The sequence below is a fragment of the Culex quinquefasciatus genome, chromosome 2, assembly GCF_015732765.1.
Source record: "Culex quinquefasciatus strain JHB chromosome 2, VPISU_Cqui_1.0_pri_paternal, whole genome shotgun sequence".
Taxonomy (NCBI): domain Eukaryota; kingdom Metazoa; phylum Arthropoda; class Insecta; order Diptera; family Culicidae; genus Culex; species Culex quinquefasciatus.
The window spans coordinates 207300546-207318813 of record NC_051862.1 but is presented as its reverse complement, the minus strand read 5'-3'; the positions used below and the strand labels follow the sequence as shown (position 1 = coordinate 207318813).

The following is an 18268-nucleotide window of genomic DNA, read 5'->3' as shown; positions in this document are numbered from 1 at the left end:
AGTTCATCCTATTCACACCAGATGTGGACGCCAATTTGAGTGAACAATGATTTTCAGTTAAAACGAATCGAGGATAAAATGTTCATCACTTTGGAGTAGAAAAACATGTAATATTACATGCTACACAAAAAACTTAAATCTATACAGGATTCCATTTTTTTTTTGTATTTTTTTATCCGGCTGAAATTTTTTTGGTGCCTTCGGTATGCCCAAAGCAGCCATTTTGCATCATTAGTTTGTCCATTTAATTTTCCATACAAATTTGGCAGCTGTCCATACAAAAATGATATATGAAAATTCAAAAATCTGTATCTTTTGAAGGAATTCTTTGATCGATTTGGTGTCTTCGGCAAAGTTGTAGGTATGGATTAGGACTACACTGAAAAAAAATGATACACGGTAAAAAATTTTTTGGTGATTTTTAATTTAACTTTTTGTCATTAAAACTTGATTTGCAAAAAAACATTATTTTTTTTTGATGTTTTAGGGGACATAAAATGCCAACTTTTCAGAAATTTCCAGGTTGTGCAAAAAATTTTTGACCGAGTTATGAATTTTCAAAAAATCGAAATATTGGTCGAAAAAAATTTTCAACTTCATTTTTTGATGTAAAATCAAATTTGCAATCAAATTTTCATAAAGTGCACCGTTTTCAAGCTAAGGCCATTTTTAGGTAACTTTTTTTGAAAATAGCCGCAGTTTTCCATTTTTGAAATTAATGCACATGTTTGCCTACTTTTGAAAAAAATATTTTTGAGAAGCTGAGAAAATTCTCTATATTTTGCTTTTTTGAACTTTGTTGATACGACCTATAGTTGCTGAGATATTGCCATGCAAAGGTTTAAAAACAGGAAAATTTATGTTTTTTAAGTCACACCCAAACAACCCCTCTTTTCTAACGTTGATATCACAGCAACTAATTGACCGTTTTTCAATGTTAAAATATGAAACATTCGTGAAATTTTCCGATCTTTTCAAAATATTTTCAATTTTTTTAAATCAAGACTAACATTTTAAAAAGGCGTAATATTGAATGTTTGGCCCTTTTGAAATGTTAGAGTTGATTTGAAAATTTTAAAAGTATTGTTTTCGCAAAGATTGGAAAATTTCACGAATGTTTCAAATTTTAACATTGAAAATCGGACCATTAGTTGCTGAGATATCGACGTTAGAAAATGGTGGGTTGCTGGGGTGAGACTTAGAAAACATAAATTTTCTTGCTTTTTAAACCTTTGCATGGCAATATCTCAGCAACTATCCCAAGTAACATTTTTTTCCAGGAGTTCTACAAGAGCTCTTCAAGATAGCTACAGCATAGCAGTTTGGACCGCGGTAGGATAAAATTCTCTTCAAAACTTCTTCAGGAGTTTGGAAAAGTACTTGAAGAGAGTTGTATCCTACCGCGGTCCAAACTGCTATGCTGTAGCTATCTTGAAGAGCTCTTGTAGAACTCCTGGAAAAAAATGTTACTTGGGATAGGTCGTATCAACAAAGTTCAATAAAGCAAAATATAGAGATTTTGTTTAGCTTTTCTTAAATATTTTTTTCAAAAGTAGGCAAACATGTGCACTAATTTAACAAAATGGAAAACTTTGACCATTTAAAAAAAAATCCTAAATATGGCTATATCTTGAAAACGATGCACTATATGAAAATTTCACTAAAGTACTTTTTGACTGCAAATTTGATTTTACAAAATTTAGTTTAAATTTTTTTGCGACCAATATTTCGATGTTTTGAAAAAAAATAGTGTTGATTCGAAAGTTCATAACTCGTTCAATGATTTATTGCATAAACTGGAAATTTCTGAAAAGTTGGCATTTTATGTCCCCTAAAACATATCAAAAAAAAAAAATAAAAATAGTGTTTTTTTGCAAATCAAGTTTTAGAGACAAAAAGTTAAATTAAAAATCACCAAATTTTTTTAACCGTGTATCATTTTTTTCAGTGTAGTCCATATTCACACCTACAACTTTGCCGAAGACACGAAATCGATCAAAAAATTCCTTCAAAAGATACAGATTTTTTAATTTTCATACATCATTTTTGTATGGACAGCTGCCAAATTTGTATGGAAAATTATACGGACAAACTAATGATGCAAAATGACTCTTTGGGCATTCCGAAGGCACCAAAAAAGTTTCAGCCGGATTAAAAAATACAAACATAAAAAAAGATCGATTTCGTAGAGAACTGCTCTTTTGCAAAAAAAAAAAACTTATGAAAATTCATGTAATATTACATGCAAAACTATGTAGCCCATCAGTATGGAAGATGTACTTGAACGAAATGTCAATATCAAATTTGTGTTAATCTTTCCTTTTTCAGTGGCATGATAGACATGCGTGTAAAGCACAGTCCTTTCCGTGTGTGCTAGGTTTGAATTCTGCATGCTTAGGTTTTTTTTTGCGTTGCGTGTAATTTTAATTATTTTTTCCCTTCATCGGGATCTGAATCTGAATCTGCCCTCAGAAATGAGCCGTGTAAAAAAACAAATTTTGGTCATATTTTGGGTTTTACGATAGTTTTACATAGAAAACCTAAAATATGACCAAAAATCGTTTTTTGATACTTTGGCTCAAATCTCGTTGCAGATTAAGATTCAGCGGCAAAATTATATGGAAAAACATTTAGTTGGACATTTTTTTTTAAATTAGACATTTTCAAATGAAGATAACTCGAGTTAAAAGAAAAATATCCTTGGGATTTTATCAGCGTTTATAGTGCTAGATCTCCTCTTTAGAATGCAACCTGGCGCTTAAAATTTGTCTTGCGTCTTTTCGAGGTATTTGAGTTTTAAATTTGAATCTTTTTTACCTCAAAATGGCTGTAACTTTTGACCCTTGAGTCCAAATTGACTTGTCAGGAAATACAAATTTTCACTTTTTATAGCTCTAAAAGTGCTCCGAGCAACACATTTCTCTAAAACTTAACCCAGAATTGCTACGTTCAAAAAACTGATTTTTGAAGGTTTGCTCAGATGCTTTCTCTAAATTTGGTCATTGAAGGCGTAGATTACGAAATAATATTTTGGTGTCTTGGACAGTTGGATTTTCAAAACCACTCTTATCGTGAACCACCCTAATTACAGGAAAAAGAGGTTAAATGTTTACATTTTTAAAACTTTCAATATTAAACTTTTTAACTGTGTTCTGAATTTGTTGAATAAAAATAAATATAAAAAATTACTATACTTTACTTCAAAAAAAAGTAAAATGATAGAAATCAAATAAAAACAAATATAAGTCATCAAGAAAAACTCTTTATTATGGCCTGAAAAAAAAACAACTTTTCAGTTTATTACAATATTTTTTTTTTGTATGGACCAATAAATTGACATTTTGAGAGATTATTTTGTCAACCCAAAGGGTGCGCAAAATGCTTGAAACACAATAAAAGAAATTTTAAAATAATTAGTTTTCGAAAAATCCATGGTCTAAGAAACAAACGTTTCAAATCAAACAAAAATCCTTTAAAAAACAAATAACTTTCAATTCGACTGTTTTAATACAGAAAACAACTATGAGAAATGTGTTTTCGAAAAATCAGTCTTTTTAAATAGCTGCATTTTAAATTTTTATTTATTGGTAGAAATTTCACTAAAGTTTATGTTCATGGTGCCCAAATCTATCATACCTTGACGAAACTGAGGCGTTTAATGTAATCAACTTCAAAAATGTCAAGTTGCGTGATAAATGATTTAAATTGTGAAACAAAACAACTAGGCTTTGGAATAAGAACAACCTTTACGAAGAAAGCGAACCATAAATACATTCAAGGTGACGTTCCGCGGAGAAACCAAAGCCTTCAATAATTGCAAACTTATTGAAACAACTATCGGACAATCCCACCCAGCCACCCAACCCGACATTTGCAAACATTTGCCTGGACAAATTGCAATTTTCCCGGAGCTTTTCTTCCAGTTGGACAAACTTAGTTACTCACCGCCGAGTGACAGCCTCGTCGTCGTCGTCATGCCCTGACTGATGACTTGGTGTCATTTGCCATTGAACTGTGCCAATCGATCTTCTTCCGCTCGTTTGGAGGTTGTGCGTTCGTGTGTGTGTGCTTTCTCTCTTCAAAGAAAATTCCCGGCGAACGTTGACGACGACGACGACAACGTTTCTTTCAGGTGATGCGCGTTTGTTGTCTTTTTGGCCTTGTGCGTGTGTCACTGGGTACGACACTGAAGGGATATGAAATTTCTCTATTCTGGGAAAAATCTCTTTAATGTTTGCTTTATTTGATGGAAATTGAGTGAGGCTTGGGCAACTTTATCTTGATGAAGTCAGGGAAGGTTTATAAAATCGACTTCACTTGAGTATATTAGATAAAATAATAAAGAATTCTACATTACATTAATAGAAACTTTTTTATGTTAATAGAAAGCAAATAAACATTCAAATCAAAAATCATTCTAAAAACCTTGCTTAGAATCATTCTCATCTCAATCATCTCCCTAGTCAATCGAATTAAGCCGTTAGACGCGCCCCGTGTAGTTGGCATGCTCAGCACAAATCATTTTAAATTCGAGTTTTATTAACGATGTATTCAGATTTTCTCTCCTTGCTCTGCTTTGTTTCTTCTCCGAAAATATTCATAGAGATCGTGCCTCCCATACCATCGCATCGTCGTCGTCGTCAACTCGATTACAAAATCAAATAAAGATATTATTCATTGTTTCTTGCCGGCTCGGATTTTCTCGTGCCGGAGAGTCGATTCGCACGCACACACTCACGCGCCAGCTATTTTGCATTATTGTGGTATAAAATCCTTTCAAGAGCACACTGTTTTTGCTGCTGCTGATACACTCTCCACTCTCCACATGAGTAAACACACCACACTTGGAGTGTTTTGGATAGCTGCGTGACACGCACAGCCAGCGAACCGCTAAGGCCAAGAACGATCAAAATCTTTTGGCTTAGGTCGGAGTTTTTATTTCTGCTGATTTAAACACTCAAAATGGAGGAGAAAGGCAAAATATGTCAATGTTTGATGATTAACTAAGTTTATTGCTAATTCATTTCTTAAACTTTCCGTTTACAACCAAAAAAATCACAATAAACAGATCAGACTTGATCGGATTTTTTTTTAAATAAAACACATTAAAATAATAAAAAGTAAATTATTCGAAAGTTTTTGGGCCTTTTTTTTTTTCAATGTATAAAAATGAAATTTGTGTGAAATTTTCACAACTCATTGAAAAGAATATTTTGAGAATTTTGAAATCACGACTTGCATTTCAAAAGAACTTAACTCAAATTATTATCTTCGATAGAACTTAAAAAAAACTAAATTTAATTTTCAATTTTTAGCAAGCAGGGCAGCCAAAGGTTGGATTAACAGTGTCAAAAAAAGCAAATTTAAAAAAATGTCTTCGAATATTTTTATTTAAGTTGGACAAGGCTTAGTACTATTTTTGTTTTCTGCACTTTATCAACATTTTACAAAAGTATAAGTATAATTTAAAATCCAATTTTACATCCTTTTTGTCCCTTAAATCATAACTTGGCCAAAAACAAAACGTCCATCATACCCTTAGCTCAAAAGTTGTCACTTTTTGTTTTTTTTTCAATCGCTTTTTGTCACTCAAAAATAATTCCCAAAAAAAAACACTATTTGATTTTTTTATATGTTCGAGCAATTTTGTAGGTTTTTTCTCGAACTTTATCCTACTTTGATTAGCTTTTAGAATAACCAATTGTGTCGGAAGGCAAATTCATCAACATATAGCTGAAAGGACCTCCAAATCTCTATTAGGTTTAATTGCAAAACAAATTGTGAACAGATTATTTATTTAATAAAAACTGAATTGAATTTAATTATATGTTTGAGGGGCCAAACAATCTATGTCCAAGTAATTTTTAAAATTAAGAAAAAAGTGATAAATCAAATCAGAATAACTTTTTGAAAGGGCTTAACACTTATGTTTGGTATTTGGAAGTGGTGGGCTCAATTTTCAAATTTTGAAAATATTTTTTTTTATTCTTTTCTCTTCAAAAAGGTTACTTAAAAACAAAGATAACTTGAAAACTCTGCACTTTATCAAACTCTAACTAAAAAATTTTTAAATTGGATTTTAAATGAATGAATGATTAATTTAAGACAAAAAAAAACGTTTTTCTGCAATTTTCTAAATATTTTTTCGAAATGTTTTTACCTAGTAAAAGATTTATGGCATATTCTGAAATTTTCTGAAAAGATGGAAATTTATGTTCCCTAGAACATAAAAAATACTTTATTTTAATAAACTTTCAATGACAAAATCATTGAAAGATACAGATTTCTTCTTCAAATCGCTAATAACTCGTCAGGTTAACTCGGATCGTTCTGTGGTCTTCCGAAAAGTGCTTTGTCATACAACTTTAAATAAATATCTCGCACTTGACAATTACCCGACACATTTAACGCCACCTTTTGACGGAATTATGAAATTTTCCACACACATTTTACGCATTTTACGGAGTTACAAAATTCCCGGAAAACGGGAAATTTTCAACAAATTTCCCGGGAATTCCCGGGAAATTAGAAACTTACGGATAATTATTCTGTTTGAATATTTTTCAGCACAGTTGAATCGAACAGCAACTTTAATTGTCAAAATGAGTGTGAGGACCAATTAATATCTTGACTGCTTGTACCAGACTGCATCCAGTACCTAACTTTGAGAAAATATGAATATTTTCTATTTTTTATGCTGTCTTTCATATCGTAGCAAATTAAAAAAATTATAGGTTTTTTGTTGAGAAGTATTTTTTATCAAATTGTTTGGACAGAGAAAATCTATGCCTCACAATAATGATAATGATTTTCGTGGCAAATAACTTATTCCAGAACAAGTATTTACTACTTGTGAATAAATAGATAATAATTGAATTTGCCTTAAAAATCCAATTTCTAGCGCTTTTTACCTTTACTATTTAATGAAATCGCAACTCAAAGTTATCAAATTTTTGAAGCGAGTTTTAAAATATTGTTGCATTCTTTGGGTAAATGATACGAAGTTGTGTTGAAATGATTTTTATTGTTTCATTTATGGTATGATTTGAAGTTTAACGATATTTTTTCATATTTAACCCTTTTAAACCCATGGCGGCTGAAGTGCTTCATAAATTTATAACCTCAACTGTAATTTCTCGAATACGTTTCAACAAATTCTTCTCGTACAACCCTTTTTGAAAAATTTGATTATATCAATTCAATTTTCATCCAATTTGATCAAAGTAAACAAGAATTTTAAACTAAACTCAATTTTGATCTTGGCCGGCAGAGGTAAGTATCTTATTTTAAATTACTTAACAAAAAAATTTCGTTAAAACAGGTTGTCAAAAATAAAAAAAAGGTAATATTCATTCCATAATAGCGAAATTTTGTTGCACAACATATAAGCAAACAATATTCCTAGTTGTGAATGCTTCAGTGAGCAACTCTCTAGAATCCGGTCGATTTCGACCATTTTTATTTTTTGTATTTTTTTATTTGACTCAAACTTTGTAGGGGTCATTGGTTCACACATACAAGTCTCCATACAATTTTGCCGGCTGTCCATACAAAAATGGTATGTAAATATGCAAACAGCTGTAACTTTTGACGGAATTTTCTGATCAATTTGGTATCTTCGGCAAAGTTGTAGGTATTGTTGAGGACTTTTGAGAAACAAATAGGTGCACGGAAAAAAATGCAGATTTTTAATCAACTTTTTTTCCACTAAAACTCTATTTCCCAAAATACGTATTTTTTGAGTTTCAAGATTTTATGATATGTTTTAGGGGACAAAAATCCGCAACTTTTAAGCCATAGAGAAACATGGTCAAAAAATCTGCCGAATGAATTGAAAAAAATGAATGAATTAAAAAAAAGTGATTTTTGGAAAAAAAATCGAAGTTTCATGCAAAAACAAGTTTGAAACTTTACAGATTACTTTACAGATTTTTTGATAAAGGGCTCCGTTTTCAAGATATAGCCACCGAAAGTTTGATTTTAGCGAAATATTTGCAGTTTTTCAATTTTTAATATTAGTGATCATGAGTGACCATTTCAAAATATTTTTTTTTTTAAGTTCAGAAAATTGGCTATAAAATTGTCTATGAGACATTGAAGATTGGACCTCGGGTTGCTGAGATAGAGCCGCTTGAGGAAAAAGAAACACGAAAATTGAAGTTTTCTAAATCTCACCAAAACAACCCACCATTTTCTTATGACGATATTCCAGCAACTTATGGTTCGATTTTCAATGTTAATACATGAAACATTCGTATTTCCGGTCTTTTAAAAAAAATATTTTGATTTTTTTTTTAAATTAAGAATAACATTTTAAAGGGGCCAAACAATGAATATTACGCAACATTTCCAAATTATTTTACAAAGTTTGTGCTAAATCTCAAAAAAATATTTCCAGAGTTTTTTTTATATGTCCTATTAACATATGAAACACAATAGTTTATAGGACCTTTTTACAAAATAAAAAAACTCTTCATTTATTTAATCTCGAAGAAAAAAAAGGTTTAAAAAATGTTTTTTATGCAATTCATTTTTTGTGTGAAAAGTCGAATAAAAAAGAGGGTATTTTTTAGAGTTTAACTTTTTTATTCAAAAATGTCCTAAACCACACCTACAACGTTGCCAAAGACACTAAATCGACAAGAAAAGGTAGAAATCGTGAAATAATAAGATTTCAAAGAATTTGCCCTCAACTCAACTTTGAGTGTATTTGGTCGCCAGGCGCATAATGAAAAAGTAGAGCAAATTGATTCCGAAAAAAATGCTGCTCGACGCGCCTTAAATACTTGATATGTTGATAGACTACATCGAAACAATTTGAATCAAACAAGCTGTAAGCATGTTGACTAGGCTCGATAACGATGATTATATTCTTGCTAGCTAATATAATTTTCATTGTGAGAAATTCCAAATAAATCTGGCATCGAAGAAGAGATGATTGAAAAACAGTGAACGAACGGAAATTGCGTGCTTTGTGTTTTTCCTCGCCCAGAAATAAACAACACCGCTGGTCAATCCTCGAGGAGTGGCGAACATACTTTAGTAAATGAATAAACATTGCGATAATCGTCCACGAGGCAAAAATTTGATCACCCCCAATCGGTTCACATCGCCGACGACGGCTTTGCCTGGTTAATATTTATGGCGCATGGAATTATGCACGCGATCTGGACTCATTGGCTGGTTTTTTGAGTATTTTCTTCTTCTTCTTAGTTTTGATAGTCGGAGTCAAATACACACACTTTAGGTCTCCAGTGCTTCCAGGAGTTGAGTCGAGGCCTCAAAGCTCGCTGGGGGTTCGTGTTTCTTTCCCGTGTCAACTGATCGGCATTAGGTGCAGACACGGTTCCACATAAATTATTTTGCTCTACTGTGAGTGGTTATCAGAGTTGGAGGGCTTTCAGGGTGAAGGTTTTATTACTGGATACTTTTGATCAGTTTTATTTTACACTTGACTAGGCAAAATGTTGCGATAAACAAAAAGGTCAAGGTTGTGTTCAAGGTTGGATGGTCTTTCTCATATTATTAAATCAAATAATTTGAAGTTCTATAACATTGTCAAAAAGTCGATTCCTTGTTCGACGCAATCATCAGCAGAAGAAAGGAAGCGATTCGATGCGCCGTTTGCCCTGTCAAATAAATATATTTAACGGATCGTAATAATATTAATAAAAATTTATATCCACTGCAATTTACATTTCTCCTTTTATATTGGGCGCGCATCTTCCTTTTTCGCTTTTGGAACAGCTCATCGAATGTGAACTGATCGACGAATCTTTTTTTTTTTTTCTTCATCTTTTCTGATGGTTGGATTTGCGAAGGTGGAATAAACTTGCCCGGAAAACGAGCGCGGAATGCTTATTGATTTTTATCATCATCAATATTATCGCCCATCGTCGTCATCGGTGCCATTTCGCGGGCGTATTTTTGCGTATAAGGTAGCATCGAAATCAGCCGTTAATTTTTATATCCGCAGGTCGTCTGTGACCGCCTTTTCTGACGCTGAAAAAGGAAATATTCTTCATCAGCTCCGGGGTGAATAAATCGTGTGTAAAATTACAATCGCTGTCACGACGTGGAACCTTTCTCGCGCGCGCGAAAGCTTCCTAAATCTTCTAATAGACTTACGGGTGCTGACTTGTGTTGGGAAAGTTATCCCCGCTCGGTGGAATGTAGAATTTGGTCCGGAATTAATCACGGTCACTCTTCTTCTGGGCAAGACGGAACAAATTCCCTTGGGGCGAGAGCGCCCGTGCGACAGCGAATCCTCTAAAGTATTTAAAGGACACCCGTGGTATCCTTTTGCCTCTTGGAGCAATATGGACACAAATTTGGACGCCGCCACTCTCGCTCTCTCTCTCAGGGATGCCTTTTTTATGCATCCGACCCGAGCATAAATTATCGTATAAAACATAAATATCAACATAAAGCCCCGGCGCCCGAAAAGAGGGTTGTACAATTCAAATCCCTTGATTTTACGACTGGTAAATGGCCCACCCCAAAACATCACCAAACAACCAAAGAAAAGCCTTTCGTTCCCCCTCCATCCCAACTTTCTTCGGTCAATTTGTGATGCCCACCATGGAGTTTGGTCTTTGGAGAATTCCCGGATTGGAGAACGACCTTGTTGAACAGAGCGCGCTATCGAAGGCGTTGTTCGGTCGATGTCTGGGTGGTTTATCCATTTAGCATGCGGAACCCTACCGCATATAGAGGGACTTTATCAAATCTGGGAAAACCCTTGGGCCAGAATGGGGGATTATTCCCACGATACGCAATTATTTCACCACAGCTGGAATAATATACTAGAGTCCAAAATATGATTTTCCGCATCTTGATTAAAAAAACGGAATTCCTAATTCCATGCCTTATTAAGATGTTGAATCTTTAAAAAAAAAAAAACATTACAAAATTCTTTGTATCGGCCACGAGACCAAAAAAGCTATTTTGCATCATTGGTTTGCCAATACAACTCTCAATACAATTTTGGCAGCCTTCCATACAAAAATGGTAAGTTATTAGTCGAACATCTGTATCTCTGGAAGGAATTTCCTGATCGATTTGGGTCTTGGGCAATGTTCCTTTTATTTAATAACTTTTAATGACAAAAATGTGGATTCCCAAAATAGAAAATTTGAAATATTATTTTTTTATAATTTTTTTTAGGCCAATTCAAATATTTTTCAAAGTTTTTGTCCCTTGACTCTGGCCGAGGGGGGGAGCGACAAAAAACAAAAAAATATATATATATATTGAAATAACAAGCAACATTTGCAAGGTAAAGGTATTTTAATATGCACTATACACTACACAGTGAAAAAAAGTCATGGTAACATTACATCTGGGGAGGGGTACATCTTTTATGTCACAAAAAATGTGTAATTTTACCTCTGAAAATGTGTAAGTTTGCCACTTTTCTGCTGTATTTTCACTTTTTCAGTCTAAATTGATGTAAAATTACATAATAAAAGAGGTAATATTGAACCTTCCAAAATTATACCTTTCAAATTTACATTATTTTTTAGTGTGTAGTTTTTTTTCCAAAACCGGGAATTCCCGAATCCCAGGATTTTTCATATTTTGTCTCGGAAATTCCAGAAATTAAAAAAAATAAACAAATTTTGGCCTGAAAATCCAGATTTGATTGTGATAATATAAGAACAGTTCAGAGTAATCGATAAGAAATTAATAGTATTAAAGTTTGTGTTTGGTATATACAGGCATAAAATTGGGGAAAACTGTTCAAATTTTAGTTTTAGATCCGCAAAAACCCTAGCTCTTTACATCTTTCTATTCCATTTTATGTATTTTTAAGAGCTGGGTACCTATATTTATGAAGTAAATTTAAAACTTGAAAACAACTCTTTAAATATTTTTCATTAAACAACGGCATCTGGAGCAAATAAGGAAAAATGTAACGAATAAAGACAGCTGATTAAAACATTTTTTTTTTGCCATAATACTTTGGTTTTATTATTGTTTTATTATTGTTTTATTATTGTTTTATTATTATAAAAATAAAAAATTCCAACTGTATTGCTCTTTAAACTTTCTATACCTATTAAGACTGTAGTCCTGTAGTCCAATGAGTGAACTAAAGATCATTTGTTAAATATGTTTTATAAAATTCAGAACCAATCTAAAGTTTTACATTGACTTATCATAGAATCATATTTGTTGTCGCTTCTTGTTTTTTCAAAGATTTTTTTTTAAGTTTTTCTAGTCATGTCATATAAAAAATATAAATATACAGCAATTCCATTTGAAAAGAGCCTAAACCAAAAAAAAAGTTCTCCGATCGGGCTCAAAATTTTTCTGGGGGTTCCTTGGCCAAAATAATTAGACCCGTATTTTTTTGTTTGGCCATTAGGGTGGCCTACATCGTGCTAGGGTGGTTCAAAAAATGGCAATTTTCGTCATTTTTCGCAAAAACCACTTTTTTCTAAAAATCATATCTCCGCGCCATTTCATCCGATTTTAGCTGTCTTAGACGCAAAAGAAAGGTGATGAGTTTGGCTATTTGGGAAAAATAGTAAAAAGTTCCAAAAATCTAGCTTAACTATTGAAAAAGTCGTATGAAAACTTAAAATGGCGTTTTGACCGTGTCTGGACCAAAGAGCCTATGTCTGAAAATATTTTTATCGGATTCCTCGGAAAATTTCACATAACATATCAAAAAATTGGCGATGTCGAACCGTACGTTTCCGAGATATGATTTTTTGAAAAAAAAACTGCGTTTTTCGACGCGCCACGCGCAAAAACGGGAAAATGACGAAATCGGCAAAAAATCAACTTTTTCCACTAAAACTGCGATAACTTTAAAATTTCAGCGATGACCTATAGATGTTATGGTACCAAAAGTTGCGTCTCTCAATTACGAAAATTTTGGTACCCAGACATGTATAGGTCATCGCTGAAATTTTAAAGTTATCGCAGTTTTAGTGAAAAAAGTTGATTTTTTGCCGATTTCGTCATTTTCCCGTTTTGCGCGTGGCGCGTCGCAGTTTTTATTTTCAAAAATCGTATCTCCAAAACGTACGGTTCGACATCGCCAATTTTTGATATGTTATGTGAAATTTTCCGAGAATCCGATAAAATATTTTCAGACATAGGCTCTTTGGTCCAGACACGGTCAAAACGCCATTTTAAGTTTTCATACGACTTTTCAATAGTTAAGCTAGATTTTGGAACTTTTACTATTTTTCCCAAATAGCCAAACTCATCACCTTTCTTTGCGTCTAAGACAGCTAAAATCGGATGAAATGGCGCGGAGATATGATTTTTAAAAAAGTGGTTTTGCGAAAATGACGAAAATTGCCATTTTTGAACCACCTAGCACGATGTAGGCCACCCTAATGGCCAAACAAAAAAATACGGGTCTAATTATTTTGGCCAAGGAACCCCCAGAAAAATTTTGAGCCCGATCGGAGAACTTTTTTTTTGGTTTAGGCTCTTTTCAAATGGAATTGCTGTATATGTATAAGAGAGTGTAGTTTTATCACATTGGATTAAAACAAATTGGTTCATATCAAATCCAAAACACAACGAAAAACAAAAAAAAACATTTTTAATTTGTTTAAGATATCCAAAAAATGCTGTCCTTGTTTATATTAAAATGTAAATTATCACCAATTATTAGTATTTAGCTAATTCTAAGATTTGAAGCTTGAAAAACATTTTAAAAAAATAATAGATCAATAACTTTCTCAAATCCCGGGAATTCCCGGGATTTAAAAGATATTTTTCCCTTTTCCCGGGTTGTTTTGCAATCAATAGTTCCTCTGATTGGTCGCAGTGGTATCAAGGCTCAACCAAAAAAAATCAATAGTTTAAAAAAAAAAATAAGATTTTGCGAAAACAAAAAATTTTTGGCGAATTTTTGTTTTGCATTAATAAATATTGAAAATTTTCACAAATTTCCACGATTTTTAAATCAACCCTAACAGTGATTTTAAAAGCAGGAATGCATTTTAAATTGATTTCTGCTTAAACTTCCACAGGAACTTTGATGTTTCTTGAAAAAAATATTTTTTCCCTCAGATTTATCGGCCAACTTTGAAGGGGAGGGGGTAAAAACTGTACATAAAATCTGTACAAGGTTTATAAGATCAAAAGAGATGATTTTTGAAAAAAAAAAGATTTTCAGAAGAAAAGATTTTTTTTTCGAAAACCCAAATCCATTGAAAATATTTTATTGTCTAGTTTTCTTTTTTATCCCCTTAAAAAATACGGATTTTTAAAGTTCAACTATTTGTGATAAAAATCTGAATCAAATACCAAGGACTTTGCCAAAAATTCCGAATATTTACATAATCAAAAGCCTTTTTTATAAGAACAATTATCCCCATGGGGTAGTATCCATGTGGTTTATGGATGGCTCCATGCTACCAAAATTGTAAGGAGACTTGTATGGGCAGAAAAAAGATGCAAAATTGATTCTTTGGTCCTAGGGAAGCCCCCCGAAAAGTTTAAACAAAATCAAAAAATATATCCAACTCCAATTTCTGTTTCGTGAGTTTATCAAGTAAATCATTTACATTTTTTTTCTTACTGTTTACTTCTTCTCCTAGTCGCGATTATTAAATTGAAAGTTTAAAATTCAAAAATTAACGTCAATCAATGAACTGTAAACAAAAAAAATGTAACAAAATGTAATCATTGATTTGAAAAGTATTCATTCAATGAAACTTTTTTTTATAAGTTCCAAAAAACCAAATCTAAACATTAAGAGCATCCAGCTAACTCTGATAGACATTGACATAAGGTATTAGGAGGACACACTATTTGTTCATATTTGGGTTTTGGAGCTTATAAGTCCAGCTTTGTATTTTTATCAAAAAAATAGACCTATTTTTTGTTGTTTAAGGGGTTACATACATGTAAATCGACAAAAATGTAAGAGGTTTGTGTGAGTACACACTTAATTTTATTTCAAATCTGTTTTCAGGATATTAAAATATACATTTTCATCCATTATCAAAACATATTTGAAGACATTTGGTTGTATCATTGCCGAGATATAGCTATTTGAAGTTGGAAGTTTCAAAAAACGGGTGCCACGATATCTCAACACTGCCTTGACCAAATCGGCTCAAAATTTCGGTGAAGACTCGTTAAACCAGTCCTGTGTGCATGACGAAGGCCGATTTTCAAAAAAACATATTTTAAAAAAAGATAAAAATATTTTTCTGCTTTTTATATAAAAAATCGTCAGTTTTAGATTTTTGTATTTTTTTAAAAAGTAAAATTTCAAAATCGAGCTTCGTCATGCACACGAGATATGTCTTGGGAGTCTTTACCCCAAATTTCAGCCAATTTGGTTCATCCCATCTCGAGATATCGTGGCACCCGTAAATCAACTCGGTGTTTCGAGAAAAACACTCAGAAAGTTTGACAGTCCGCTTTGCGCACGGCAAAATGTTGAGCCTAAAAACGTCTCTAACTCAGTTTAATCATGGAATATCTTCATGAATGTTTCAGAAGTGATTGAAAAGCACCTTTTTAATGGTTTCAATAAATTTTCTGTAATATGAAATTTTGTGATTTTCTACATGTATGTAACCCCTTAAGAAACTGCATGGCATTTTTCTCGCATAATTGTGCAATCTGGACCAAGTAATATTTTAAAAAATAACAGATAATATGATTCGGCTAATATATTGTCAAGCTAACATAATTTTGACTGAGAAATCCTATAATTGGAAAATGAGGTTTTTCTTTTAGCTATTTTGAAATGTTTTTGTTTGTTAAGTTAACATTTTATGTATTTTAGTACAAAGCTCAGAACGTGACGCACATATTATCCGTCTTCCGAAGCAAAACTTTTCATCGAGACGGCTTAACATTCCAACATTTGCGTTGATGTAGCTTTGCATAAACAAACAGCATCAGCATCAAACCTACAACAACAACAACCAGAGGTAAAAAACTTTTCCAATGCTGCCGTTTCGTTCAAGGGTCGTCAAAGTGTATCTCCCGTTCCCTACTACTCCAGCACAGCAAAGGTGTGATGGGGGGGAGAAAAAAGTCAAACAACAAAGGTTAACCGCCGCCGTAGTCGTCGCTTTGTCAGCAGGAGTCCTGCCGTTCCTGGGGCTCCCCGTGGGGTTGCCCACTCGAACTCACTTCTCCCCCTCTGCAGGACGACGACGACGATTACGGAAATTGACTGTCTGAGAGGGGGGCGAACTTTTCCCGAGCTCACTTTCTCCAGCGCGTCTAATTTTAAATTCCTATAATTGTACCGACCTCACTCCTCTCCTTCGTGCAGTCCTCGTCAGGCAGGATCCTTTTTCGCTTCCGTTTTCGGTCGGGACGCCCGCGTGTGTTTGCCAAACTTTATGACGATGGCAAGATGTGATCTGAATCCGTTATCAAACGAACGAATCGTTGCTTCAATTAAGTGGTGGCGCAAGCTTCTTTCTTCCCTGACAAGGGCAGGGGGCGGTTCCCACGTTTTCTTGGGATGACCGGTGAACAGGTAGCTCACTCTGTCCGGATCGTCTTCGTCAGAAGACGGGCCCCGGCTGTCACGTTCAGCAGCGAGCTCTTTGTCTACAGCGCCGCGTTGTGACGAGATAGGAGGTAGGAGAAGTTCTCTGCTAAATCGTGTTATTTTGTGCATATTTCAGTTCAAGTATTTGCATTAGTTTGCTCATACAAGTTTCAAGTTTGAGAAATACTTCGCAAAAAATAAAAGAGTTTGAAATTCAAAAAAGAACTCACAAAAAATGAAAAGACCCCAGAATGTTTTGTAATGTTGAAGATGCCAGTCTAATTTTCATAAATATTTGAAATTTGTTTTTTTTATATATGATAGAAAATTATAAAAATCAACAAAACGGCAACACTGCTATTTAAGTATACACCCAAACCAAACTTCGCTGTCTTTTAGTCAATTCTATAAAAAAAATATCAAAATATCAAAACCTTTTTGGATTTAAAAGATGTAATGTATCCGTTGCCAAAGTTTATTTCAAAGATGTTAAAGAATTTGGTTGTTGAAAATTTAAAAACCAGATCGTCAAAAGACCAAAAATGTCCATAAATGAATCTCTTGAGAATTGTTCAGAAGACATAACTACGAGGGAGGGTCGTCAGTGTTGTTAGATTGTCTGGCCGCGCCACACCGTTTTGAATCAACAGAATGGTTAATGTACTGTTTTTGTTGTGCCAAGAAACTCTTTCAACATAAATGGACCAGTCAATTCATCAGACCTCAGAGCTCTGTGTAGGTTGATAGACACGTCTCTATAATTAATATTGAGCTACTTTATCAATTAACAGAGACAACAGAGACGCAGAGATTCGCAAATCGCTGGCAGCACTGCCGCCCCACCTGCTGCCAAACACAATGAAAGTGATGAAGGACGCCCCGTCCGCCGTCCTCGAAACGGAAAATGCCAAATTGGATACACCTCGGCATTATCTCATTAAACATTCTGACTGCTTTCTAAATCGCCCCCCCGTGTGCGAGGGGGAGTACGGCGCTGAAGACAACAAAGCGCTGCTCTCCTGAAGACGTCAGGAAATTGAGGTTTTTCTTACGTCCTAGAAGCATCAGAAAACCCTCGCACGAGCGCTCGCGAGTGGGTGTCGGAGCTGTCGGGGTGTGAAAAATAAGAGTAAAGGATCAACACCGTCGGGCTTGGAGGGCCCCCAAAGGGGATTTTTTCCAGGGGTCTTTTTAGCTTTTCGTCGGAAGGCTTGATGCATCGATGAGCGAGTACGCACGGTATTTGCTTGGTTGGGTTTGATTATGCCGTTGAAAAGAATCTAATCGGATATAAGATTTTTCTTTTTCAGATGATGCAGCTCAATGAACTCAGACACAGGGTATTCATAAAATTATAAACTGAGTAATACTTTAAAATTTTATAAGTGTTTTCAAGATTTTTAATTTCGAATTATTTTATTTGAATGCAACTTTGTCTATTCATTTTCTCAGCTTATCTAATTTTGTACTGCATGGGTGCTTTTCTTTCAAGATATATTTTTTAATTGCAAAAAAAAAACTGAAACTTCATTTTCAAATGCTTTAATTGAAAACGGTACAATTAATTAAAACAATCATTTTCGAGTGAAAATTTTACTAGCCATTTGAAAATACTTTTTGAAAATTTATTTGCCAATGTTTAATTATTTTTTCTCAAAACCTTTTTTTTTTCAAAAAAATATATTTTCGGTACCCGATTATACACTATCCTATTCTCTTCCGTAAAAAACCCTTTTTAAGTCCCATAAAACATATTAAAAAAATTGGAAAATA

General features: G+C 33.5%; 1 protein-coding gene across 1 annotated transcript in view; it reads right to left on the bottom strand.

Moving 5' to 3' along the window:
* LOC6050974 (TGF-beta receptor type-1) overlaps positions 1-18268 on the bottom strand; it is a 140264-nt gene that overhangs the window by 34162 nt on the left and 87834 nt on the right. The gene's annotated exons all lie outside the window — the stretch shown is intronic.